The following is a 24,564-nucleotide window of genomic DNA, read 5'->3' on the forward strand; positions in this document are numbered from 1 at the left end:
AATCAACCAAACTTTTTGGGTTGGGCTCTCTTTTATAGTCTGCAGGCATTAAATGAAAGAAGTCAGTGTTCCAGCAGAAGGAGACAACGTTTCAGAAAAGGCATTGTAGCAAACCAAAAAAGAAATTTTAAGCGCAGCAGAGTAACCAGCGCACATACCTGTTAGCTCAGGTGAGTTTAAAAGGCTGCTGTTGATAACAAGGGCATTTGCTAAATAGATGGTGTGTGTGCAACAATATACTGAAAGGTCAATTATATTGTGCAGCTTATCTCACCACCTGTAGTTATTTAGGTGAAAGCTCCAAAATGCTTGCCTAATATGTCTGTTTATCCAAAAGGAAGTAAAAAGGGAGAGCTAGAAAGATAGCATTGCATCACATTACATGGCAATGCAATGCACAGTTGCTGAAGTTGAACCAAAATGAGCTTGTAATCTGGCTTCTGCAACTTTGAACATGAAAAATCCAATGAGGAGAAGAAAAGCAAAGCCAAAGAGTCCATCCCAAAATCCGACAAACAAGCAAAATGAACAAAAAACATTGAATTCAATTCTTTCTGATTTTAGAAACTGCATTAAAGAAGGGGTGCACCGGTCCTGGAGATACTGCAATACCAGGTCAATGCGTGGAGTGGACAGAGCAAGCTCTTTTTCCATCTCCCTGTTCTAAAAATCCATTTAATATATGGTCCCCAGATAGGGGACGTATCAGATATTAAACTGATAAGAACAGATACTACACTTGATCTTAGCCAAAAGGCCGAGAAGCGATAACCAGAATTGGTTTCAAACTACGGAGCCACCCAAGGATCCTGAAAAGTCCATTTGTGGAGATGAGCTCCTGGACTCCCGTTAAGAAGACATGTTGTCAACCTCTAGATCCCTTACATGCCTGCACTTTTCGGCTTGCTGCTGCTGCAATCCACGCGTTTTAGATCTGCATAACTCCACCTCTTTAAACACAGCACCTTCACCCCCTGCTGTTCCCACCCGCCTCAACACCGTTGGAAGGGAGGAGAACCAATTAAGGCGGGGGGTGGGGTGGAACGAGCAGCTGTCTACCCTTAGCAGGAGGGCTCCTGATTACATACCTCTCCTGCTGCTGCTGCTGCTGGCTGTCCAGCAGCAGACTGAAGGTGGCTGCTGCTGTGCACAGGTATATAAAGGCTCAGAGCCTATTATGACACGCGCAGCCAGCGTTCCATTGCCACATTCCATCTACTGCAGGCAGGATACCTGGCTGGCTGAATGTCGCTGAGAAGCTCACAGAGACCGCCATAAGCAACAGTTTAACAGAATGCCACAGACTAATCAACCAAACTTTTTGGGTTGGGCTCTCTTTTACAGTCTGCAGGCATTAAATGAAAGAAGTCAGTGTTCCAGCAGAAGGAGACAACGTTTCAGAAAAGGCATTGTAGCAAACCAAAAAAGAAATTTTAAGCGCAGCAGAGTAACCAGCGCACATACCTGTTAGCTCAGGTGAGTTTAAAAGGCTGCTGTTGATAACAAGGGCATTTGCTAAATAGATGGTGTGTGTGCAACAATATACTGAAAGGTCAATTATATTGTGCAGCTTATCTCACCACCTGTAGTTATTTAGGTGAAAGCTCCAAAATGCTTGCCTAATATGTCTGTTTATCCAAAAGGAAGTAAAAAGGGAGAGCTAGAAAGATAGCATTGCATCACATTACATGGCAATGCAATGCACAGTTGCTGAAGTTGAACCAAAATGAGCTTGTAATCTGGCTTCTGCAACTTTGAACATGAAAAATCCAATGAGGAGAAGAAAAGCAAAGCCAAAGAGTCCATCCCAAAATCCGACAAACAAGCAAAATGAACAAAAAACATTGAATTCAATTCTTTCTGATTTTAGAAACTGCATTAAAGAAGGGGTGCACCGGTCCTGGAGATACTGCAATACCAGGTCAATGCGTGGAGTGGACAGAGCAAGCTCTTTTTCCATCTCCCTGTTCTAAAAATCCATTTAATATATGGTCCCCAGATAGGGGACGTATCAGATATTAAACTGATAAGAACAGATTTTTTTTTTTTTTTTTTTTTTCTCCTCAGACGAGGAAATTCCACAGTCTATGGAAACCAGACAAAGGAAAATTCCATCAAAACAGCTGCGTCAAATCCAATACGCAATTTGCTGTCCCCATCATCATCGGAAATATTTATTTCATATTTCAAAACAACAATAACAAAAATCAAGAGGTACTAACAATATATCTCCACTTTTTGACTTTCCATATTCCCTCCGCATCCACTTCCCCTCTCCTCTTTTTGTCCCATAGGAAACACACATACATCTTCCCCAAAATCACCTTCACACTATCCTTTACAGCAATTTCCTTCCTTTTAAACACATACACATTCCTCACATCCCATAACACTTCCTTTATACATGCAAGCATCAACCACAAGACTCTTTCCTTCGTCCCATCACATATTCCCAAACCAAACATAAACAACTCAAAAGACAACAAATTCACACCACACAATTCTTTACACAAAGGCCCCATTCTCCCAATCACATCTCTAGCATACTGGCAATTCCAAAAAACATGCAACACACTTTCCCTTCCACCACAGCCATTTCTTGGACACATTTCACTCCTCACCAAACCTCTATTCCTCTGAAACTCTCTCACAGGTAATACTCCATGTAAAGACTGCCACACAACTTCACTCTGTTTGTTGGTCATACCACTCATCCGCACTTTCTTCCAAACCTTCTGCACATCACCACCCCTAACCATATTTATTCCACATTCTACCTCTCTACATTCAATCATCCTATACACAGCCTTCTTATTCTCCAGCAATCTCACATCTGCATCACACAGTTCATACCTCACCAAAAACTTATAAACCCACACATACCATACAGGCACCTCAAAAGCAATCGGACATCGCAAATCCCTTTCTTGCCACTTTAAACGAAACAAATACGCTCCAAATAAATACCTACACATAGATGAAAACTTTCCATCCGCCCTAATCACTTTCAAAACAAACACAACGATATTCACACCAAAAAACACGTCCAAATTCGGAAAACCCAAACCACCTTTTTCCACTCTTTTAACCAAAATTTCTCTCCTAGCTCTCTCCATTTTCGAGTTCCACAAAAAAACAAATAAAATTCTATTCAAGCTTCTCATACACATATATCCTGGTGGAAATACTACCGCAATATATAAAAATATTGGCAACACCACACTCTTAACAATTAAAATCTTCCCAAAAAAGGATAAACTCCTCAATTTCCAAAAATTCAACTTCTGCTCAACTTTTCCTTTCGCATCATCCCAACTTTCTTTCCCATCCAAACTCTCTGAAAACTTCACACCCAAAACTTTAATAGGTCCATTCACTACATTCACACCTACATCCCTACTTAAACTTCCGCCTCCAAAACCCTTACACTCACTCTTTTCCCAATTCACTTTAAACGCAGATGCACCACAAAAAATAGACACTAACAACTTCACCCGCCTCACCGAACATTCAGAATCACATAATACACACACGTCATCCATATAACCACTCACCTTCCATTCTTTTCCTCCACCTCCCGGCACTTGCACACCACGAATTACCTTATCTTTCCTCAGCATACACAACAATGGCTCAATTGCACAAATAAATGCTACAGGGGACAAAGGACACCCCTGTCGCACACCCGAAAACACATTCACTTTCCTACCCACATACCCATTCATTAAAACACAGCTATAAACACCCGCATACAAACTTCTCACTCGCCCAACAAAATCAGCCGGAAAACCCATTTTTAACAACACTCTGAACAAAAAACCATGCGACAACCTATCATAAGCCTTTTCAAAATCCAAACTTAACAAAAATACACTCTTCTTACGACCCATGCAATCCCATAGACAATCTCTTAACATACACACACACTCATGAATCCGCCTCCCAGGTACCGCACAACACTGCTCATCCCCAATCACACTCTCTATCACATCACGCATCCTATTAGCCATAAGTTTTGCATAGATTTTATAATCACAATTAAGTAACGTTATTGGCCTCCAATTCCTCAGACTTTTCAAATCCCCTTTCTTAGGAATTAACACAACCATACCTGCACGCATACTCTCAGTCACCTCCATGTTTCCCCACATATACTTACATACATCCACAAAGTCCTTACCAATCACACCCCACATCACACGATAAAATTCTACTGGGAGGCCATCCTCCCCCGGCGTCTTATTCAAAGCCATACTACACATAACCTTCCATACCTCATCACCAGTCACCTCACCCATCACTCTCTCTCTTTCTGCTTCACTCAACTTACTCTCTAACACACTCAAAACATCATTCTCCAAACATTCATCCCTCTGTTTCACTGCATACAGATCCTCATAAAACTTAGCCACCTCTTCACACATATCCTCTCCACTCACCTCACTTCCATCTGCTCCATACACCACGCTCATACTCTGTTTCTTTCCAAAAACTTTTTTAAAGAAAAACCGAGAACATTTCTCATCCTGCTCCATCTTATCAATCTTTGCCCTAAACACTATGCTTCTCCCTCTCTCCAACAAAAACTCACTAATCTCCTTTTTTACCTCTAAAATATCCTCCTCCACCTCAACTCCTCCTTCCCTTAACTTATACAAAACGCTCAACCGCGCGTTCAGTTTAACAAAACTCTCTCTTTTAATTGCTGCATACTTGTATCCTAAATTTTTAAAGAACATTTTTGCTTGTTTCTTCACCCAGTCCCACCACTCACAAACATTCCCAAACTCATTTTTATGCTTACACCATTCTTCATACCGCCTTTCATACTCCTTTCTCACATCTTCATTCTCTAACAGTTTAACATTTAACTTCCACAATCCTCTCCCAAACACTCCATCAACTTTTATATCCAACTCACACAACATACACACATGATCTGAAAAAAGAACGTTTTCCTGCCTATAATTAACAGAAACCATATTTTTAGAAATAAAACAATAATCCAATCTGGATTGTACCCTACCACTCTCAGAAAAGAAAGTGTTCAACAAAGGATTCATGTTACACACGCGCTGCATATCACACAACCCAAAATCATTCACTAACTCCAATAATGCTTTCCCAGACACATCCACATTCACTCTCCCCACATCACAGTTCATATCACCCACAATTACCACAGGTATTCTTCCTGGAACAAAAAGCTTAAAATTTTTTCAAATAAATTTTTGCGCTCATTTTTTTCAACTGGCGCATAAACATTAATAACACAAAACTTTACATTCTTGTATACAAAATTAGCAAGGATACATCTCCCCACCTCAATAACCAAATAATCACTCAAAACAACCTCCCTTCCTTTAACCAAAATACCCACACCATCATTCTTATTACATGCACTCCCCGACCACACAGACGCTCCATAAGACCATTCATCCCCTTTCACACCATCCACTACCCCACATTCTTGTAAACAAAAAATAGATGCATTTTGCATAGCTAAAAACTCAAAAATAGCAGCTCTTCTTACTTTACTTTTAAACACTCTTACGTTTTGGGACACTATGGTAAATCCCATAATACTTCTACTCCTTCACCAATTACACAAAGAAATAGCCTTTGGCCTAAACCAAAGCTCACAAGAGGACAAAAAGAAAAAACATTTACAATATTATATGGTGACACTATCCAGCACCACCACTATCCTCCTCCGCCATCAGAACAGAACAGCTGGTTTCCGACCCGCTGGCTTCACCAGCCACACTCCTCATTCTGGCAGTTCTGATCTTCCTCTGAGGCTCACTAAAATCTGCATCATCACTGCCCCCACCATCCTCCCTACGACTCTTCTTTGCACCCCTATCATCCTCCGAAGAAAAATCTTCAATGTTTTCAGGACCTGAAGGGTGTTCAGGACTGTCGGGTTCCGAGATTTGCACTTCACATCCTGTTGCGTCCATTGCCTCTCCAAAAGTCATCATCTCAGGCAGCTCTGCTTCCACCACTTTCCTAGATATTCTCGCAGACACTGCCTTTTTCTCCACCTTTGCCACTTCCCTCCAGAACTCCTTTTCTTCCCTCCGCTTCTTCCTCATTTCTTCAGCAGAAGAAGAACATGGTCTCAGGGACACCTCCTCTGGCGCCGTAGAGGGAGAGGCTCTACCAGTTTCCCGCCTCCTTCCCTCTCTCTCCTCCCTCTCCAATCTTTCCAGCACTTTCAGTGCGCTTGCCATCTGCCTCCTCTCCAGCTCCTCCTCCTTCTGTTCTTTATCAGAACGTCTAGGTGCACTCATAGGACAGTCCTTATACATGTGATCACTACTCCCACAGACATCACAGGACTTGGCCTCTGGACACTGGTTGGCCATATGCCCCTCCTTTCTGCAATTTCGGCAACACTGCCCTTTAAGGCATGTTACCATGGTATGTCCGAAAGAAAAGCATCTACGGCAAAACATGGGCTGGCCTGGGTAAAAGAGGAAACCTCTATGGCCTGCAACGGAAAAATTTGATGGAGGGTGTCTAAAGCCCCCCACACTGTCAGGATCCCTTTTCAATTTCACACGGAATTTATACTGACAGTTAAAGATTCCTAGACAATTGACTTGCTTCACTCCCTTCCGCACATATTCACAGTAGCGAGAGAGGAAGCACTCCAGCAGCTCAGGGTCTGTAAAAGGGTTATAGACAGTCACAGTCACCTCCTTTTCTTGCAGACCAAACAAAGGTTCCCATCTAACTCCTTCCAAGCAGGGGTCACTAGAGTGACCACGGAGCCATTCAAAGACATTAAGGCAAACATCCTGGTCCATAAAGGTAACGTCATAATTACCTTGACGTGAAAATTCGTTGACACTGAAGATCTCAGAACGTCTTGCTCCAGCTTTGCCTTCAACGATGTCTTGGACAATGAAAACCACGTTGTTCTTGTTCTGGTCAGATGGATCCACGGACAAACGGATGGTGTTCTTCACAAAAGACTTCTTGGATTCTGTCGGTATGGAATACCACAGGAAAAAGCAGAAAATCCTCCACAAAAGGGTCCGGATTCCTCCAGGAGACTCGCACCAATCAAGGTACAGTCATACGATCGCAGCCAAAAGGCCGAGAAGCGATAACCAGAATTGGTTTCAAACTACGGAGCCACCCAAGGATCCTGAAAAGTCCATTTGTGGAGATGAGCTCCTGGACTCCCGTTAAGAAGACATGTTGTCAACCTCTAGATCCCTTACATGCCTGCACTTTTCGGCTTGCTGCTGCTGCAATCCACGCGTTTTAGATCTGCATAACTCCACCTCTTTAAACACAGCACCTTCACCCCCTGCTGTTCCCACCCGCCTCAACACCGTTGGAAGGGAGGAGAACCAATTAAGGCGGGGGGTGGGGTGGAACGAGCAGCTGTCTACCCTTAGCAGGAGGGCTCCTGATTACATACCTCTCCTGCTGCTGCTGCTGCTGGCTGTCCAGCAGCAGACTGAAGGTGGCTGCTGCTGTGCACAGGTATATAAAGGCTCAGAGCCTATTATGACACGCGCAGCCAGCGTTCCATTGCCACATTCCATCTACTGCAGGCAGGATACCTGGCTGGCTGAATGTCGCTGAGAAGCTCACAGAGACCGCCATAAGCAACAGTTTAACAGAATGCCACAGACTAATCAACCAAACTTTTTGGGTTGGGTTCTCTTTTATAGTCTGCAGGCATTAAATGAAAGAAGTCAGTGTTCCAGCAGAAGGAGACAACGTTTCAGAAAAGGCATTGTAGCAAACCAAAAAAGAAATTTTAAGCGCAGCAGAGTAACCAGCGCACATACCTGTTAGCTCAGGTGAGTTTAAAAGGCTGCTGTTGATAACAAGGGCATTTGCTAAATAGATGGTGTGTGTGCAACAATATACTGAAAGGTCAATTATATTGTGCAGCTTATCTCACCACCTGTAGTTATTTAGGTGAAAGCTCCAAAATGCTTGCCTAATATGTCTGTTTATCCAAAAGGAAGTAAAAAGGGAGAGCTAGAAAGATAGCATTGCATCACATTACATGGCAATGCAATGCACAGTTGCTGAAGTTGAACCAAAATGAGCTTGTAATCTGGCTTCTGCAACTTTGAACATGAAAAATCCAATGAGGAGAAGAAAAGCAAAGCCAAAGAGTCCATCCCAAAATCCGACAAACAAGCAAAATGAACAAAAAACATTGAATTCAATTCTTTCTGATTTTAGAAACTGCATTAAAGAAGGGGTGCACCGGTCCTGGAGATACTGCAATACCAGGTCAATGCGTGGAGTGGACAGAGCAAGCTCTTTTTCCATCTCCCTGTTCTAAAAATCCATTTAATATATGGTCCCCAGATAGGGGACGTATCAGATATTAAACTGATAAGAACAGATACTACACTTGATCTTAGCCAAAAGGCCGAGAAGCGATAACCAGAATTGGTTTCAAACTACGGAGCCACCCAAGGATCCTGAAAAGTCCATTTGTGGAGATGAGCTCCTGGACTCCCGTTAAGAAGACATGTTGTCAACCTCTAGATCCCTTACATGCCTGCACTTTTCGGCTTGCTGCTGCAATCCACGCGTTTTAGATCTGCATAACTCCACCTCTTTAAACACAGCACCTTCACCCCCTGCTGTTCCCACCCGCCTCAACACCGTTGGAAGGGAGGAGAACCAATTAAGGCGGGGGGTGGGGTGGAACGAGCAGCTGTCTACCCTTAGCAGGAGGGCTCCTGATTACATACCTCTCCTGCTGCTGCTGCTGCTGGCTGTCCAGCAGCAGACTGAAGGTGGCTGCTGCTGTGCACAGGTATATAAAGGCTCAGAGCCTATTATGACACGCGCAGCCAGCGTTCCATTGCCACATTCCATCTACTGCAGGCAGGATACCTGGCTGGCTGAATGTCGCTGAGAAGCTCACAGAGACCGCCATAAGCAACAGTTTAACAGAATGCCACAGACTAATCAACCAAACTTTTTGGGTTGGGTTCTCTTTTATAGTCTGCAGGCATTAAATGAAAGAAGTCAGTGTTCCAGCAGAAGGAGACAACGTTTCAGAAAAGGCATTGTAGCAAACCAAAAAAGAAATTTTAAGCGCAGCAGAGTAACCAGCGCACATACCTGTTAGCTCAGGTGAGTTTAAAAGGCTGCTGTTGATAACAAGGGCATTTGCTAAATAGATGGTGTGTGTGCAACAATATACTGAAAGGTCAATTATATTGTGCAGCTTATCTCACCACCTGTAGTTATTTAGGTGAAAGCTCCAAAATGCTTGCCTAATATGTCTGTTTATCCAAAAGGAAGTAAAAAGGGAGAGCTAGAAAGATAGCATTGCATCACATTACATGGCAATGCAATGCACAGTTGCTGAAGTTGAACCAAAATGAGCTTGTAATCTGGCTTCTGCAACTTTGAACATGAAAAATCCAATGAGGAGAAGAAAAGCAAAGCCAAAGAGTCCATCCCAAAATCCGACAAACAAGCAAAATGAACAAAAAACATTGAATTCAATTCTTTCTGATTTTAGAAACTGCATTAAAGAAGGGGTGCACCGGTCCTGGAGATACTGCAATACCAGGTCAATGCGTGGAGTGGACAGAGCAAGCTCTTTTTCCATCTCCCTGTTCTAAAAATCCATTTAATATATGGTCCCCAGATAGGGGACGTATCAGATATTAAACTGATAAGAACAGATACTACACTTGATCTTAGCCAAAAGGCCGAGAAGCGATAACCAGAATTGGTTTCAAACTACAGAGCCACCCAAGGATCCTGAAAAGTCCATTTGTGGAGATGAGCTCCTGGACTCCCGTTAAGAAGACATGTTGTCAACCTCTAGATCCCTTACATGCCTGCACTTTTCGGCTTGCTGCTGCTGCAATCCACGCGTTTTAGATCTGCATAACTCCACTTCTTTAAACACAGCACCTTCACCCCCTGCTGTTCCCACCCGCCTCAACACCGTTGGAAGGGAGGAGAACCAATTAAGGCGGGGGGTGGGGTGGAACGAGCAGCTGTCTACCCTTAGCAGGAGGGCTCCTGATTACATACCTCTCCTGCTGCTGCTGGCTGTCCAGCAGCAGACTGAAGGTGGCTGCTGCTGTGCACAGGTATATAAAGGCTCAGAGCCTATTATGACACGCGCAGCCAGCGTTCCATTGCCACATTCCATCTACTGCAGGCAGGATACCTGGCTGGCTGAATGTCGCTGAGAAGCTCACAGAGACCGCCATAAGCAACAGTTTAACAGAATGCCACAGACTAATCAACCAAACTTTTTGGGTTGGGTTCTCTTTTATAGTCTGCAGGCATTAAATGAAAGAAGTCAGTGTTCCAGCAGAAGGAGACAACGTTTCAGAAAAGGCATTGTAGCAAACCAAAAAAGAAATTTTAAGCGCAGCAGAGTAACCAGCGCACATACCTGTTAGCTCAGGTGAGTTTAAAAGGCTGCTGTTGATAACAAGGGCATTTGCTAAATAGATGGTGTGTGTGCAACAATATACTGAAAGGTCAATTATATTGTGCAGCTTATCTCACCACCTGTAGTTATTTAGGTGAAAGCTCCAAAATGCTTGCCTAATATGTCTGTTTATCCAAAAGGAAGTAAAAAGGGAGAGCTAGAAAGATAGCATTGCATCACATTACATGGCAATGCAATGCACAGTTGCTGAAGTTGAACCAAAATGAGCTTGTAATCTGGCTTCTGCAACTTTGAACATGAAAAATCCAATGAGGAGAAGAAAAGCAAAGCCAAAGAGTCCATCCCAAAATCCGACAAACAAGCAAAATGAACAAAAAACATTGAATTCAATTCTTTCTGATTTTAGAAACTGCATTAAAGAAGGGGTGCACCGGTCCTGGAGATACTGCAATACCAGGTCAATGCGTGGAGTGGACAGAGCAAGCTCTTTTTCCATCTCCCTGTTCTAAAAATCCATTTAATATATGGTCCCCAGATAGGGGACGTATCAGATATTAAACTGATAAGAACAGATACTACACTTGATCTTAGGCAAAAGGCCGAGAAGCGATAACCAGAATTGGTTTCAAACTACGGAGCCACCCAAGGATCCTGAAAAGTCCATTTGTGGAGATGAGCTCCTGGACTCCCGTTAAGAAGACATGTTGTCAACCTCTAGATCCCTTACATGCCTGCACTTTTCGGCTTGCTGCTGCTGCAATCCACGCGTTTTAGATCTGCATAACTCCACCTCTTTAAACACAGCACCTTCACCCCCTGCTGTTCCCACCCGCCTCAACACCGTTGGAAGGGAGGAGAACCAATTAAGGCGGGGGGTGGGGTGGAACGAGCAGCTGTCTACCCTTAGCAGGAGGGCTCCTGATTACATACCTCTCCTGCTGCTGCTGCTGCTGGCTGTCCAGCAGCAGACTGAAGGTGGCTGCTGCTGTGCACAGGTATATAAAGGCTCAGAGCCTATTATGACACGCGCAGCCAGCGTTCCATTGCCACATTCCATCTACTGCAGGCAGGATACCTGGCTGGCTGAATGTCGCTGAGAATCTCACAGAGACCGCCATAAGCAACAGTTTAACAGAATGCCACAGACTAATCAACCAAACTTTTTGGGTTGGGTTCTCTTTTATAGTCTGCAGGCATTAAATGAAAGAAGTCAGTGTTCCAGCAGAAGGAGACAACGTTTCAGAAAAGGCATTGTAGCAAACCAAAAAAGAAATTTTAAGCGCAGCAGAGTAACCAGCGCACATACCTGTTAGCTCAGGTGAGTTTAAAAGGCTGCTGTTGATAACAAGGGCATTTGCTAAATAGATGGTGTGTGTGCAACAATACACTGAAAGGTCAATTATATTGTGCAGCTTATCTCACCACCTGTAGTTATTTAGGTGAAAGCTCCAAAATGCTTGCCTAATATGTCTGTTTATCCAAAAGGAAGTAAAAAGGGAGAGCTAGAAAGATAGCATTGCATCACATTACATGGCAATGCAATGCACAGTTGCTGAAGTTGAACCAAAATGAGCTTGTAATCTGGCTTCTGCAACTTTGAACATGAAAAATCCAATGAGGAGAAGAAAAGCAAAGCCAAAGAGTCCATCCCAAAATCCGACAAACAAGCAAAATGAACAAAAAACATTGAATTCAATTCTTTCTGATTTTAGAAACTGCATTAAAGAAGGGGTGCACCGGTCCTGGAGATACTGCAATACCAGGTCAATGCGTGGAGTGGACAGAGCAAGCTCTTTTTCCATCTCCCTGTTCTAAAAATCCATTTAATATATGGTCCCCAGATAGGGGACGTATCAGATATTAAACTGATAAGAACAGATACTACACTTGATCTTAGCCAAAAGGCCGAGAAGCGATAACCAGAATTGGTTTCAAACTACGGAGCCACCCAAGGATCCTGAAAAGTCCATTTGTGGAGATGAGCTCCTGGACTCCCGTTAAGAAGACATGTTGTCAACCTCTAGATCCCTTACATGCCTGCACTTTTCGGCTTGCTGCTGCTGCAATCCACGCGTTTTAGATCTGCATAACTCCACCTCTTTAAACACAGCACCTTCACCCCCTGCTGTTCCCACCCGCCTCAACACCGTTGGAAGGGAGGAGAACCAATTAAGGCGGGGGGTGGGGTGGAACGAGCAGCTGTCTACCCTTAGCAGGAGGGCTCCTGATTACATACCTCTCCTGCTGCTGCTGCTGCTGGCTGTCCAGCAGCAGACTGAAGGTGGCTGCTGCTGTGCACAGGTATATAAAGGCTCAGAGCCTATTATGACACGCGCAGCCAGCGTTCCATTGCCACATTCCATCTACTGCAGGCAGGATACCTGGCTGGCTGAATGTCGCTGAGAAGCTCACAGAGACCGCCATAAGCAACAGTTTAACAGAATGCCACAGACTAATCAACCAAACTTTTTGGGTTGGGTTCTCTTTTATAGTCTGCAGGCATTAAATGAAAGAAGTCAGTGTTCCAGCAGAAGGAGACAACGTTTCAGAAAAGGCATTGTAGCAAACCAAAAAAGAAATTTTAAGCGCAGCAGAGTAACCAGCGCACATACCTGTTAGCTCAGGTGAGTTTAAAAGGCTGCTGTTGATAACAAGGGCATTTGCTAAATAGATGGTGTGTGTGCAACAATATACTGAAAGGTCAATTATATTGTGCAGCTTATCTCACCACCTGTAGTTATTTAGGTGAAAGCTCCAAAATGCTTGCCTAATATGTCTGTTTATCCAAAAGGAAGTAAAAAGGGAGAGCTAGAAAGATAGCATTGCATCACATTACATGGCAATGCAATGCACAGTTGCTGAAGTTGAACCAAAATGAGCTTGTAATCTGGCTTCTGCAACTTTGAACATGAAAAATCCAATGAGGAGAAGAAAAGCAAAGCCAAAGAGTCCATCCCAAAATCCGACAAACAAGCAAAATGAACAAAAAACATTGAATTCAATTCTTTCTGATTTTAGAAACTGCATTAAAGAAGGGGTGCACCGGTCCTGGAGATACTGCAATACCAGGTCAATGCGTGGAGTGGACAGAGCAAGCTCTTTTTCCATCTCCCTGTTCTAAAACTCCATTTAATATATGGTCCACAGATAGGGGACGTATCAGATATTAAACTGATAAGAACAGATACTACACTTGATCTTAGCCAAAAGGCCGAGAAGCGATAACCAGAATTGGTTTCAAACTACGGAGCCACCCAAGGATCCTGAAAAGTCCATTTGTGGAGATGAGCTCCTGGACTCCCGTTAAGAAGACATGTTGTCAACCTCTAGATCCCTTACATGCCTGCACTTTTCGGCTTGCTGCTGCTGCAATCCACGCGTTTTAGATCTGCATAACTCCACCTCTTTAAACACAGCACCTTCACCCCCTGCTGTTCCCACCCGCCTCAACACTGTTGGAAGGGAGGAGAACCAACTAAGGCGGGGGGTGGGGTGGAACGAGCAGCTGTCTACCCTTAGCAGGAGGGCTCCTGATTACATACCTCTCCTGCTGCTGCTGCTGCTGGCTGTCCAGCAGCAGACTGAAGGTGGCTGCTGCTGTGCACAGGTATATAAAGGCTCAGAGCCTATTATGACACGGGCAGCCAGCGTTCTATTGCCACATTCCATCTACTGCAGGCAGGATACCTGGCTGGCTGAATGTCGCTGAGAAGCTCACAGAGACCGCCATAAGCAACAGTTTAACAGAATGCCACAGACTAATCAACCAAACTTTTTGGGTTGGGTTCTCTTTTATAGTCTGCAGGCATTAAATGAAAGAAGTCAGTGTTCCAGCAGAAGGAGACAACGTTTCAGAAAAGGCATTGTAGCAAACCAAAAAAGAAATTTTAAGCGCAGCAGAGTAACCAGCGCACATACCTGTTAGCTCAGGTGAGTTTAAAAGGCTGCTGTTGATAACAAGGGCATTTGCTAAATAGATGGTGTGTGTGCAACAATATACTGAAAGGTCAATTATATTGTGCAGCTTATCTCACCACCTGTAGTTATTTAGGTGAAAGCTCCAAAATGCTTGCCTAATATGTCTGTTTATCCAAAAGGAAGTAAAAAGGGAGAGCTAGAAAGATAGCATTGCATCACATTACATGGCAATGCAATGCACAGTTGCTGAAGTTGAACCAAAATGAGCTTGTAATCTGGCTTCTGCAACTTTGAACATGAAAAATCCAATGAGGAGAAGAAAAGCAAAGCCAAAGAGTCCATCCCAAAATCCGACAAACAAGCAAAATGAACAAAAAACATTGAATTCAATTCTTTCTGATTTTAGAAACTGCATTAAAGAAGGGGTGCACCGGTCCTGGAGATACTGCAATACCAGGTCAATGCGTGGAGTGGACAGAGCAAGCTCTTTTTCCATCTCCCTGTTCTAAAAATCCATTTAATATATGGTCCCCAGATAGGGGACGTATCAGATATTAAACTGATAAGAACAGATACTACACTTGATCTTAGCCAAAAGGCCGAGAAGCGATAACCAGAATTGGTTTCAAACTACGGAGCCACCCAAGGATCCTGAAAAGTCCATTTGTGGAGATGAGCTCCTGGACTCCCGTTAAGAAGACATGTTGTCAACCTCTAGATCCCTTACATGCCTGCACTTTTCGGCTTGCTGCTGCTGCAATCCACGCGTTTTAGATCTGCATAACTCCACCTCTTTAAACACAGCACCTTCACCCCCTGCTGTTCCCACCCGCCTCAACACCGTTGGAAGGGAGGAGAACCAATTAAGGCGGGGGGTGGGGTGGAACGAGCAGCTGTCTACCCTTAGCAGGAGGGCTCCTGATTACATACCTCTCCTGCTGCTGCTGCTGCTGGCTGTCCAGCAGCAGACTGAAGGTGGCTGCTGCTGTGCACAGGTATATAAAGGCTCAGAGCCTATTATGACACGCGCAGCCAGCGTTCCATTGCCACATTCCATCTACTGCAGGCAGGATACCTGGCTGGCTGAATGTCGCTGAGAAGCTCACAGAGACCGCCATAAGCAACAGTTTAACAGAATGCCACAGACTAATCAACCAAACTTTTTGGGTTGGGTTCTCTTTTATAGTCTGCAGGCATTAAATGAAAGAAGTCAGTGTTCCAGCAGAAGGAGACAACGTTTCAGAAAAGGCATTGTAGCAAACCAAAAAAGAAATTTTAAGCGCAGCAGAGTAACCAGCGCACATACCTGTTAGCTCAGGTGAGTTTAAAAGGCTGCTGTTGATAACAAGGGCATTTGCTAAATAGATGGTGTGTGTGCAACAATATACTGAAAGGTCAATTATATTGTGCAGCTTATCTCACCACCTGTAGTTATTTAGGTGAAAGCTCCAAAATGCTTGCCTAATATGTCTGTTTATCCAAAAGGAAGTAAAAAGGGAGAGCTAGAAAGATAGCATTGCATCACATTACATGGCAATGCAATGCACAGTTGCTGAAGTTGAACCAAAATGAGCTTGTAATCTGGCTTCTGCAACTTTGAACATGAAAAATCCAATGAGGAGAAGAAAAGCAAAGCCAAAGAGTCCATCCCAAAATCCGACAAACAAGCAAAATGAACAAAAAACATTGAATTCAATTCTTTCTGATTTTAGAAACTGCATTAAAGAAGGGGTGCACCGGTCCTGGAGATACTGCAATACCAGGTCAATGCGTGGAGTGTACAGAGCAAGATCTTTTTCCATCTCCCTGTTCTAAAAATCCATTTAATATATGGTCCCCAGATAGGGGACGTATCAGATATTAAACTGATAAGAACAGATACTACACTTGATCTTAGCCAAAAGGCCGAGAAGCGATAACCAGAATTGGTTTCAAACTACGGAGCCACCCAAGGATCCTGAAAAGTCCATTTGTGGAGATGAGCTCCTGGACTCCCGTTAAGAAGACATGTTGTCAACCTCTAGATCCCTTACATGCCTGCACTTTTCGGCTTGCTGCTGCTGCAATCCACGCGTTTTAGATCTGCATAACTCCACCTCTTTAAACACAGCACCTTCACCCCCTGCTGTTCCCACCCGCCTCAACACCGTTGGAAGGGAGGAGAACCAATTAAGGCGGGGGGTGGGGTGGAACGAGCAGCTGTCTACCCTTAGCAGGAGGGCTCCTGATTACATACCTCTCCTGCTGCTGCTGCTGCTGGCTGTCCAGCAGCAGACTGAAGGTGGCTGCTGCTGTGCACAGGTATATAAAGGCTCAGAGCCTATTATGACACGCGCAGCCAGCGTTCCATTGCCACATTCCATCTACTGCAGGCAGGATACCTGGCTGGCTGAATGTCGCTGAGAAGCTCACAGAGACCGCCATAAGCAACAGTTTAACAGAATGCCACAGACTAATCAACCAAACTTTTTGGGTTGGGTTCTCTTTTATAGTCTGCAGGCATTAAATGAAAGAAGTCAGTGTTCCAGCAGAAGGAGACAACGTTTCAGAAAAGGCATTGTAGCAAACCAAAAAAGAAATTTTAAGCGCAGCAGAGTAACCAGCGCACATACCTGTTAGCTCAGGTGAGTTTAAAAGGCTGCTGTTGATAACAAGGGCATTTGCTAAATAGATGGTGTGTGTGCAACAATATACTGAAAGGTCAATTATATTGTGCAGCTTATCTCACCACCTGTAGTTATTTAGGTGAAAGCTCCAAAATGCTTGCCTAATATGTCTGTTTATCCAAAAGGAAGTAAAAAGGGAGAGCTAGAAAGATAGCATTGCATCACATTACATGGCAATGCAATGCACAGTTGCTGAAGTTGAACCAAAATGAGCTTGTAATCTGGCTTCTGCAACTTTGAACATGAAAAATCCAATGAGGAGAAGAAAAGCAAAGCCAAAGAGTCCATCCCAAAATCCGACAAACAAGCAAAATGAACAAAAAACATTGAATTCAATTCTTTCTGATTTTAGAAACTGCATTAAAGAAGGGGTGCACCGGTCCTGGAGATACTGCAATACCAGGTCAATGCGTGGAGTGGACAGAGCAAGCTCTTTTTCCATCTCCCTGTTCTAAAACTCCATTTAATATATGGTCCACAGATAGGGGACGTATCAGATATTAAACTGATAAGAACAGATACTACACTTGATCTTAGCCAAAAGGCCGAGAAGCGATAACCAGAATTGGTTTCAAACTACGGAGCCACCCAAGGATCCTGAAAAGTCCATTTGTGGAGATGAGCTCCTGGACTCCCGTTAAGAAGACATGTTGTCAACCTCTAGATCCCTTACATGCCTGCACTTTTCGGCTTGCTGCTGCTGCAATCCACGCGTTTTAGATCTGCATAACTCCACCTCTTTAAACACAGCACCTTCACCCCCTGCTGTTCCCACCCGCCTCAACACTGTTGGAAGGGAGGAGAACCAATTAAGGCGGGGGGTGGGGTGGAACGAGCAGCTGTCTACCCTTAGCAGGAGGGCTCCTGATTACATACCTCTCCTGCTGCTGCTGCTGCTGGCTGTCCAGCAGCAGACTGAAGGTGGCTGCTGCTGTGCACAGGTATATAAAGGCTCAGAGCCTATTATGACACGGGCAGCCAGCGTTCTATTGCCACATTCCATCTACTGCAGGTAGGATACCTGGCTGGCTGAATGTCGCTGAGAAGCTCACAGAGACCGCCATAAGCAACAGTTTAACAGAATGCCACAGACTAATCAACCAAACTTTTTGGGTTGGGTTCTCTTTTATAGTCTGCAGGCATTAAATGAAAGAAGTCAGTGTTCCAGCAGAAGGAGACAACGTTTCAGAACAGGCATTGTAGCAAACCAAAAAAGAAATTTTAAGCGCAGCAGAGTAACCAGCGCACATACCTGTTAGCTCAGGTGAGTTTAAAAGGCTGCTGTTGATAACAAGGGCATTTGCTAAATAGATGGTGTGTGTGCAACAATATACTGAAAGGTCAATTATATTGTGCAGCTTATCTCACCACCTGTAGTTATTTAGGTGAAAGCTCCAAAATGCTTGCCTAATATGTCTGTTTATCCAAAAGGAAGTAAAAAGGGAGAGCTAGAAAGATAGCATTGCATCACATTACATGGCAATGCAATGCACAGTTGCTGAAGTTGAACCAAAATGAGCTTGTAATCTGGCTTCTGCAACTTTGAACATGAAAAATCCAATGAGGAGAAGAAAAGCAAAGCCAAAGAGTCCATCCCAAAATCCGACAAACAAGCAAAATGAACAAAAAACATTGAATTCAATTCTTTCTGATTTTAGAAACTGCATTAAAGAAGGGGTGCACCGGTCCTGGAGATACTGCAATACCAGGTCAATGCGTGGAGTGGACAGAGCAAGCTCTTTTTCCATCTCCCTGTTCTAAAAATCCATTTAATATATGGTCCCCAGATAGGGGACGTATCAGATATTAAACTGATAAGAACAGATACTACACTTGATCTTAGCCAAAAGGCCGAGAAGCGATAACCAGAATTGGTTTCAAACTACGGAGCCACCCAAGGATCCTGAAAAGTCCATTTGTGGAGATGAGCTCCTGGACTCCCGTTAAGAAGACATGTTGTCAACCTCTAGATCCCTTACATGCCTGCACTTTTCGGCTTGCTGCTGCTGCAATCCACGCGTTTTAGATCTGCATAACTCCACCTCTTTAAACACAGCACCTTCACCCCCTGCTGTTCCCACCCGCCTCAACACCGTTGGAAGGGAGGAGAACCAATTAAGGCGGGGGGTGGGGTGGAACGAGCAGCTGTCTACCCTTAGCAGGAGGGCTCCTGATTACATACCTCTCCTGCTGCTGCTGCTGCTGGCTGTCCAGCAGCAGACTGAAGGTGGCTGCTGCTGTGCACAGGTATATAAAGGCTCAGAGCCTATTATGACACGCGCAGCCAGCGTTCCATTGCCACATTCCATCTACTGCAGGCAGGATACCTGGCTGGCTGAATGTCGCTGAGAAGCTCACAGAGACCGCCATAAGCAACAGTTTAACAGAATGCCACAGACTAATCAACCAAACTTTTTGGGTTGGGTTCTCTTTTATAGTCTGCAGGCATTAAATGAAAGAAGTCAGTGTTCCAGCAGAAGGAGACAACGTTTCAGAAAAGGCATTGTAGCAAACCAAAAAAGAAATTTTAAGCGCAGCAGAGTAACCAGCGCACATACCTGTTAGCTCAGGTGAGTTTAAAAGGCTGCTGTTGATAACAAGGGCATTTGCTAAATAGATGGTGTGTGTGCAACAATATACTGAAAGGTCAATTATATTGTGCAGCTTATCTCACCACCTGTAGTTATTTAGGTGAAAGCTCCAAAATGCTTGCCTAATATGTCTGTTTATCCAAAAGGAAGTAAAAAGGGAGAGCTAGAAAGATAGCATTGCATCACATTACATGGCAATGCAATGCACAGTTGCTGAAGTTGAACCAAAATGAGCTTGTAATCTGGCTTCTGCAACTTTGAACATGAAAAATCCAATGAGGAGAAGAAAAGCAAAGCCAAAGAGTCCATCCCAAAATCCGACAAACAAGCAAAATGAACAAAAAACATTGAATTCAATTCTTTCTGATTTTAGAAACTGCATTAAAGAAGGGGTGCACCGGTCCTGGAGATACTGCAATACCAGGTCAATGCGTGGAGTGGACAGAGCAAGCTCTTTTTCCATCTCCCTGTTCTAAAAATCCATTTAATATATGGTCCCCAGATAGGGGACGTATCAGATATTAAACTGATAAGAACAGATTTTTTGATTGAATATATCTTTTATTAGCACAAAAAATAAGTTAACAGACAGTGTACAGTGCCGCAGCCCAGTACACACAGAATTCTACATCATATTTACATAGCATGAGGATACGACGCACTAACTAGACACATCACACCCCTATGCTACACAAAACACTCAATCTGAAAGAAAAAGCATGTCAATCAATACAGTACGACGAACTGTGATAAGGGATGGGGATTGGGAAAAAGGGGATGGGGAGGGGAAAATCACAGGCCCGAAGCTTTATTGAAAGACAAGACACATAAGGGGAGAGGGGGAGGAGGGGTTTAGTCCTCATCCTCGTCCTCCGGACCGTCCATGATGGAATAGTCTCTGAGCAGGCTGTGGATCAGCCTGCGGCAGTCCTGGATGGACATCCTCTCCCTCCTCAAGATGAGCCGGTTCCTGGCGACCCAAACGGCATCCTTGAAGCAGTTCATAAGGCGCCAAGCCTCCTGGATGGCTCCGACGGTATGAACCCCAGGGAAGAGTCCGTAAAGCACAGAATGGTGCGATAGGCTCGCCCTGGGGACAGAGTTCCTCAGGTCGTCCTCAAGTGCAGTCAATAGGCGCTGTGCAAATCCGCAGTCCCAAAAAGTGTGCAAAGATGTTTCCTCCACGAAGGGGCACCTTGGGCAGTACCGGGTCTTGCACAGGTTCCGGGCATGCATGAATGACCGGACGGGCAGTCCGCCCTGAATCGCCATCCACGACAAGTCCTTGTGCCCGTTGGTCAGCCTGTCAGACGACACATTTGTCCACACAGTCTCCAGCGTGTCCTGGTGAAGTCCTGTGATGTTCTCCACGTCATCCTTGGCTCTGATTAGCTTGTGGATAGTTTTGGGCTTCCACAAGTCGGGCTTGAGTCCCTCCAGTTGATGCTCCCCCACAAATTGAACGACGTCTCCGTAGAACCATGGCGTCGTCCAGTTGTAGGGGAAGGAGCTGTCCCACTTGTCCCAGCCGAGTCGCCTCCAAAGAGGAAGCAGGAAGAAGCGAGACATGGACCTGCCCGCGGAGCCATTCTTGACTTGCAAAGTCTGGCGGACACAATCACACACAAAAGAGGATCGCAGGAGGGTGGGGATATCTGGAACGCCCTTCCCACCCTTGCGAGGCTCCTTGTACATGACGGCCCGCCTGACTCTGTCCATCTTGGATCCCCAGACAAAGTGAAACACTGTCCTGGTAATGGCCCTGCACACAGTGACGTGTGGGGGCCAGGCCTGCGCCGTGTACTGCAAGACGGGCAGGACCTCATTACGCAGGACGAGTGCCTTACCCTCACAAGTGAGGTGTCTGAGGCTCCAGAGTCCGATCCGTTGCTTCACCTTGGCCAAGCGTTCTTGCCAGGACTTGAGGGCCGCTCCTTCCTTCCCGAACCAGACTCCCAGCACCTTGAGGAAATCCGGTTGAATGTTGAAGGGGAAGGGGGCGGAGGAGGCCGGCTGCCAATCCCCGAAGAGCATGGCTTCCGACTTCCTGCAGTTGACTTTGGCCCCTGAAGCCCGGCCGAACCTCTCACACGTCTGGACGAGGGCGTCGACTGAACCACGATCAGCGCAGAAGACGGTGACGTCGTCCATGTAGAGCGAGCACTTGACCTCGTGTCGTCCCGGACCCGGTGCGGTGATCCCTCTGATCTCTCCATTCTGCCGGATAGCCTCTGCGAAGAGTTCTATAACACAAACAAAAAGAAGAGGTGATAGAGGGCAGCCTTGTCTGACCCCAGAGAGGACAGGGAAGGGGTCAGTCTTCCAGCCGTTCACCAACACCGAGCTGTGGATATCAAAATACATCAGACGGACATACGAACAAAACATGTTACCCAAACCTAACCGGTGCAGAGCTCGGCCCATGAACTCGTGGGAAACCCGGTCGAAGGCCTTCTCCTGATCCAAGGAGACCAGGGCCGCGTGTGCGCGGCGGACCTTGATGTACTCGACCGTGTCCCGCACGAGAGCGAGGCTGTCTGCGATGCGACGTCCAGGGATGCCGCAGGTCTGGTCCGGGTGGATGATCCGTCCGATGACCGTCTTAAGTCGTGTCGCCATCGTCTTGGCCAGGATCTTGTAGTCCACGTTGAGCAGAGTGATGGGACGCCAATTCCTCAGGTCGCACCTCTCTCCCTTCCGCTTGTACAGGATCGTGACCATTCCTTCCCTCAAAGATGGAGGCATTCTACCCTCCACCACCATCTCCTCGTACAGGTCCAACAGGTCCGGACAGATGAGGTCTCCCAGCGCTACATAGAGCTCCGCTGGAAGACCATCACTGCCCGGGGTCCTGCCGGTCCTAAAGGATTTAGCGGCAGAGAGCAATTCGCCCACCATCAGAGGTTTGTCCAAGGCTGCCGTGCCTGCAGGATCAAGATGGTTAGTGATACCTGACAGGAACTTAGCAGCGTCGGGGTCGGTAGTCTTGTGGGAGTAGAGTTCACTGTAGAAGTCGCTGACGACCCTCATCACGTCCTCCTTCCCACGTCGCATGTTTCCGCTCTCGTCTCGCAGCTCGTTCAGGGGCGTGTGACCGGCATGAAGTTTCCTGAAAAAGAATGAGTTACATTTCTCACCCTTCTCCAGATTCTCCACTTTGGAACGGAAGACGATTCGCTTGGACTCCTCCTCAAAGTGCCTTTTCAGGCTCTTCTTGGTCTCCTCCAGCTCCTCCCTCACGTCCCAGCCGCAGTGAAGAAGGTCCTGCAGCGACCGCAGCTCGCGCTGCAGCCCTCTGAAGTCCCTCCTCTTCTCACACGCCTGTTGTCGACCCTTGGCCTGAAAGAAACAGCGAAACTCAAGTTTAACATATTCCCACCAATCAGAGACTGTTTGGAAGCTACCCTTGTAGGACTGCCACATTGCGTAGGCTGCTCTCAGCTCCTCCACGACTTCATCCTGAGCCAGCAGAGCACAATTCAGCTTCCAGGAGCCGGGGCCGGACGGAAAACCGTCGCCGAGGACACCTTGTAAGTGAATGGCTCTGTGGTCGGAGAAGAAGCAGGAGACCATCGAGTGCCTACTCTGCCTGACTGCCCGAGAGGTGAACACAAAGTCAATCCTGGAGCGGAGTGAGCCATCGGGTCGGCTCCACGAATAGTTCGTGGAGCCTCTCCCCATGGAGCCCACCACGTCCTGAAGAGAGGCCTCGGTTACCATCTCGATGAGCAGCTTGGACGTGATGTCCAACTTGGCAGATGTGCCAGAACTACGACCATCCTCCTCGATGGGGCAGTTGAAATCCCCGGCCATCACTAAGGTCCTGGTGGTGGCAAGCTGAAGCCGCAGGGTCTGGAAAAGCTCCAAACGCTCATTCTTCAGTGGGGATGCATACACGTTGATGAACCTGACAGGTTCTCCCGCCCAGTTGCCATCTACAACAAGAGCCCTGCCGCAGATGAGCTCCTGGACGGACTCAAGCGTGAATGCGCCCCCCCTGATCAGAATTGCGACCCCCGCAGACTTGCAGTCACCCCCACCGGACCAGTAGGATGGACCGTGGGACCACTCCCTGGCCAGATGTTTGAAGGACCTAGAGGAGGGAAGGGAACATTCCTGCAACATATAAACATCACACAACTGGGAAGTAAGGAAGGCATAAATAGTCTGACGTCTGAACTTGTCCTTGATGCTCCTGACATTAATGGAAAATAAGTTAATATTAGCCATCATGTAGGGAAAAAAGAAAAAGTTAGCGCAGGCAATACACCTTAGTTACCACTCCGGTCGGGTGGTCCCTCGTCGGTGTTGACTGCTGGTGACGGGATCACCAGCAGGCCCTCTTCCTCCATCTGGTCAAGCAGCGCGGCCTCGATCTCGGCGACCACCAGTTCCTCCTCTTCTGGCTCGGCCACCAGGGTCTCAACCATGTGCTCCATCTCTTCTGGCTCAGGGAGGGTATCCTCCTTTTCGCCTACGAAATCCAGAATCTTCTTTTTGGAGGATTCAGTAGCAGGGCTGTCCTCCACCTTCCTCTTTCCCCGGGTTGGAACTGGGGAGACAAGAAGGGGAAAATCCTCCTCGGAATAGATAGCGGCGGGTGGAGGAAAGGTTAATTCCACCGCTACCATGGTCTGGGGAGGGAGAGTGGCTGCCGGGGCAGGGGAAAGGACACCTGCTGAGGAGTAGGGGAAGGAGGAAGAGGAAGTGGAATCCTCAGCAGGGGTGGCCGGGGTGGGGGGGAATTGGACGGGGGTGGCAGGGGGAGGGATCGAGAGAGGGGTGACAGAACTCTTACCCTCCTTTGACTTTTTCTTCTGCTTCGGAGCTGCTGGGACTGTCGCTGGGGCTTTGGCCACCGACTCCTTGACCGCTTTGGCCTTGGTCGTCTCGGCCTTGGCCGCTGGGGCCTTGGTCGTCGCGTCCTTGACCTTCACAGGCCTGGTCGTCGGGGCCTTGTCCTCCGTAGCTG

General features: G+C 46.1%; 12 non-coding genes across 12 annotated transcripts; all 12 read right to left on the bottom strand.

Moving 5' to 3' along the window:
• Positions 1 to 578: 578 nt before the first annotated feature.
• On the bottom strand, positions 579 to 769 carry LOC141178847 (U2 spliceosomal RNA). Its single transcript, XR_012254917.1, has one exon. It is a non-coding gene; the product is annotated as a U2 spliceosomal RNA (small nuclear RNA).
• A 1,115-nt stretch (positions 770 to 1,884) lies between these two features.
• Positions 1,885 to 2,077, bottom strand: LOC141179881 (U2 spliceosomal RNA). The gene has a single exon (XR_012255824.1). It is a non-coding gene; the product is annotated as a U2 spliceosomal RNA (small nuclear RNA).
• A 6,157-nt stretch (positions 2,078 to 8,234) lies between these two features.
• On the bottom strand, positions 8,235 to 8,425 carry LOC141178848 (U2 spliceosomal RNA). The gene has a single exon (XR_012254918.1). It is a non-coding gene; the product is annotated as a U2 spliceosomal RNA (small nuclear RNA).
• A 1,112-nt stretch (positions 8,426 to 9,537) lies between these two features.
• LOC141178849 (U2 spliceosomal RNA) lies at positions 9,538 to 9,728 on the bottom strand. The gene has a single exon (XR_012254919.1). It is a non-coding gene; the product is annotated as a U2 spliceosomal RNA (small nuclear RNA).
• A 1,109-nt stretch (positions 9,729 to 10,837) lies between these two features.
• On the bottom strand, positions 10,838 to 11,028 carry LOC141179651 (U2 spliceosomal RNA). Its single transcript, XR_012255646.1, has one exon. It is a non-coding gene; the product is annotated as a U2 spliceosomal RNA (small nuclear RNA).
• Positions 11,029 to 12,143: 1,115 nt separating this feature from the next.
• LOC141178851 (U2 spliceosomal RNA) lies at positions 12,144 to 12,334 on the bottom strand. The gene has a single exon (XR_012254920.1). It is a non-coding gene; the product is annotated as a U2 spliceosomal RNA (small nuclear RNA).
• Positions 12,335 to 13,449: 1,115 nt separating this feature from the next.
• LOC141179646 (U2 spliceosomal RNA) lies at positions 13,450 to 13,640 on the bottom strand. Its single transcript, XR_012255641.1, has one exon. It is a non-coding gene; the product is annotated as a U2 spliceosomal RNA (small nuclear RNA).
• Positions 13,641 to 14,755: 1,115 nt separating this feature from the next.
• On the bottom strand, positions 14,756 to 14,946 carry LOC141178852 (U2 spliceosomal RNA). Its single transcript, XR_012254921.1, has one exon. It is a non-coding gene; the product is annotated as a U2 spliceosomal RNA (small nuclear RNA).
• Positions 14,947 to 16,061: 1,115 nt separating this feature from the next.
• LOC141179655 (U2 spliceosomal RNA) lies at positions 16,062 to 16,252 on the bottom strand. The gene has a single exon (XR_012255650.1). It is a non-coding gene; the product is annotated as a U2 spliceosomal RNA (small nuclear RNA).
• A 1,115-nt stretch (positions 16,253 to 17,367) lies between these two features.
• LOC141179647 (U2 spliceosomal RNA) lies at positions 17,368 to 17,558 on the bottom strand. Its single transcript, XR_012255642.1, has one exon. It is a non-coding gene; the product is annotated as a U2 spliceosomal RNA (small nuclear RNA).
• Positions 17,559 to 18,673: 1,115 nt separating this feature from the next.
• LOC141178853 (U2 spliceosomal RNA) lies at positions 18,674 to 18,864 on the bottom strand. Its single transcript, XR_012254922.1, has one exon. It is a non-coding gene; the product is annotated as a U2 spliceosomal RNA (small nuclear RNA).
• Positions 18,865 to 19,979: 1,115 nt separating this feature from the next.
• On the bottom strand, positions 19,980 to 20,172 carry LOC141179712 (U2 spliceosomal RNA). Its single transcript, XR_012255699.1, has one exon. It is a non-coding gene; the product is annotated as a U2 spliceosomal RNA (small nuclear RNA).
• Positions 20,173 to 24,564: the final 4,392 nt, after the last annotated feature.

Source organism: Phyllobates terribilis, unplaced genomic scaffold (genome assembly GCF_046119375.1).
Source record: "Phyllobates terribilis strain yellow unplaced genomic scaffold, ASM4611937v1 Scaffold_30__1_contigs__length_15301838, whole genome shotgun sequence".
Lineage (NCBI taxonomy): Eukaryota > Metazoa > Chordata > Amphibia > Anura > Dendrobatidae > Phyllobates > Phyllobates terribilis.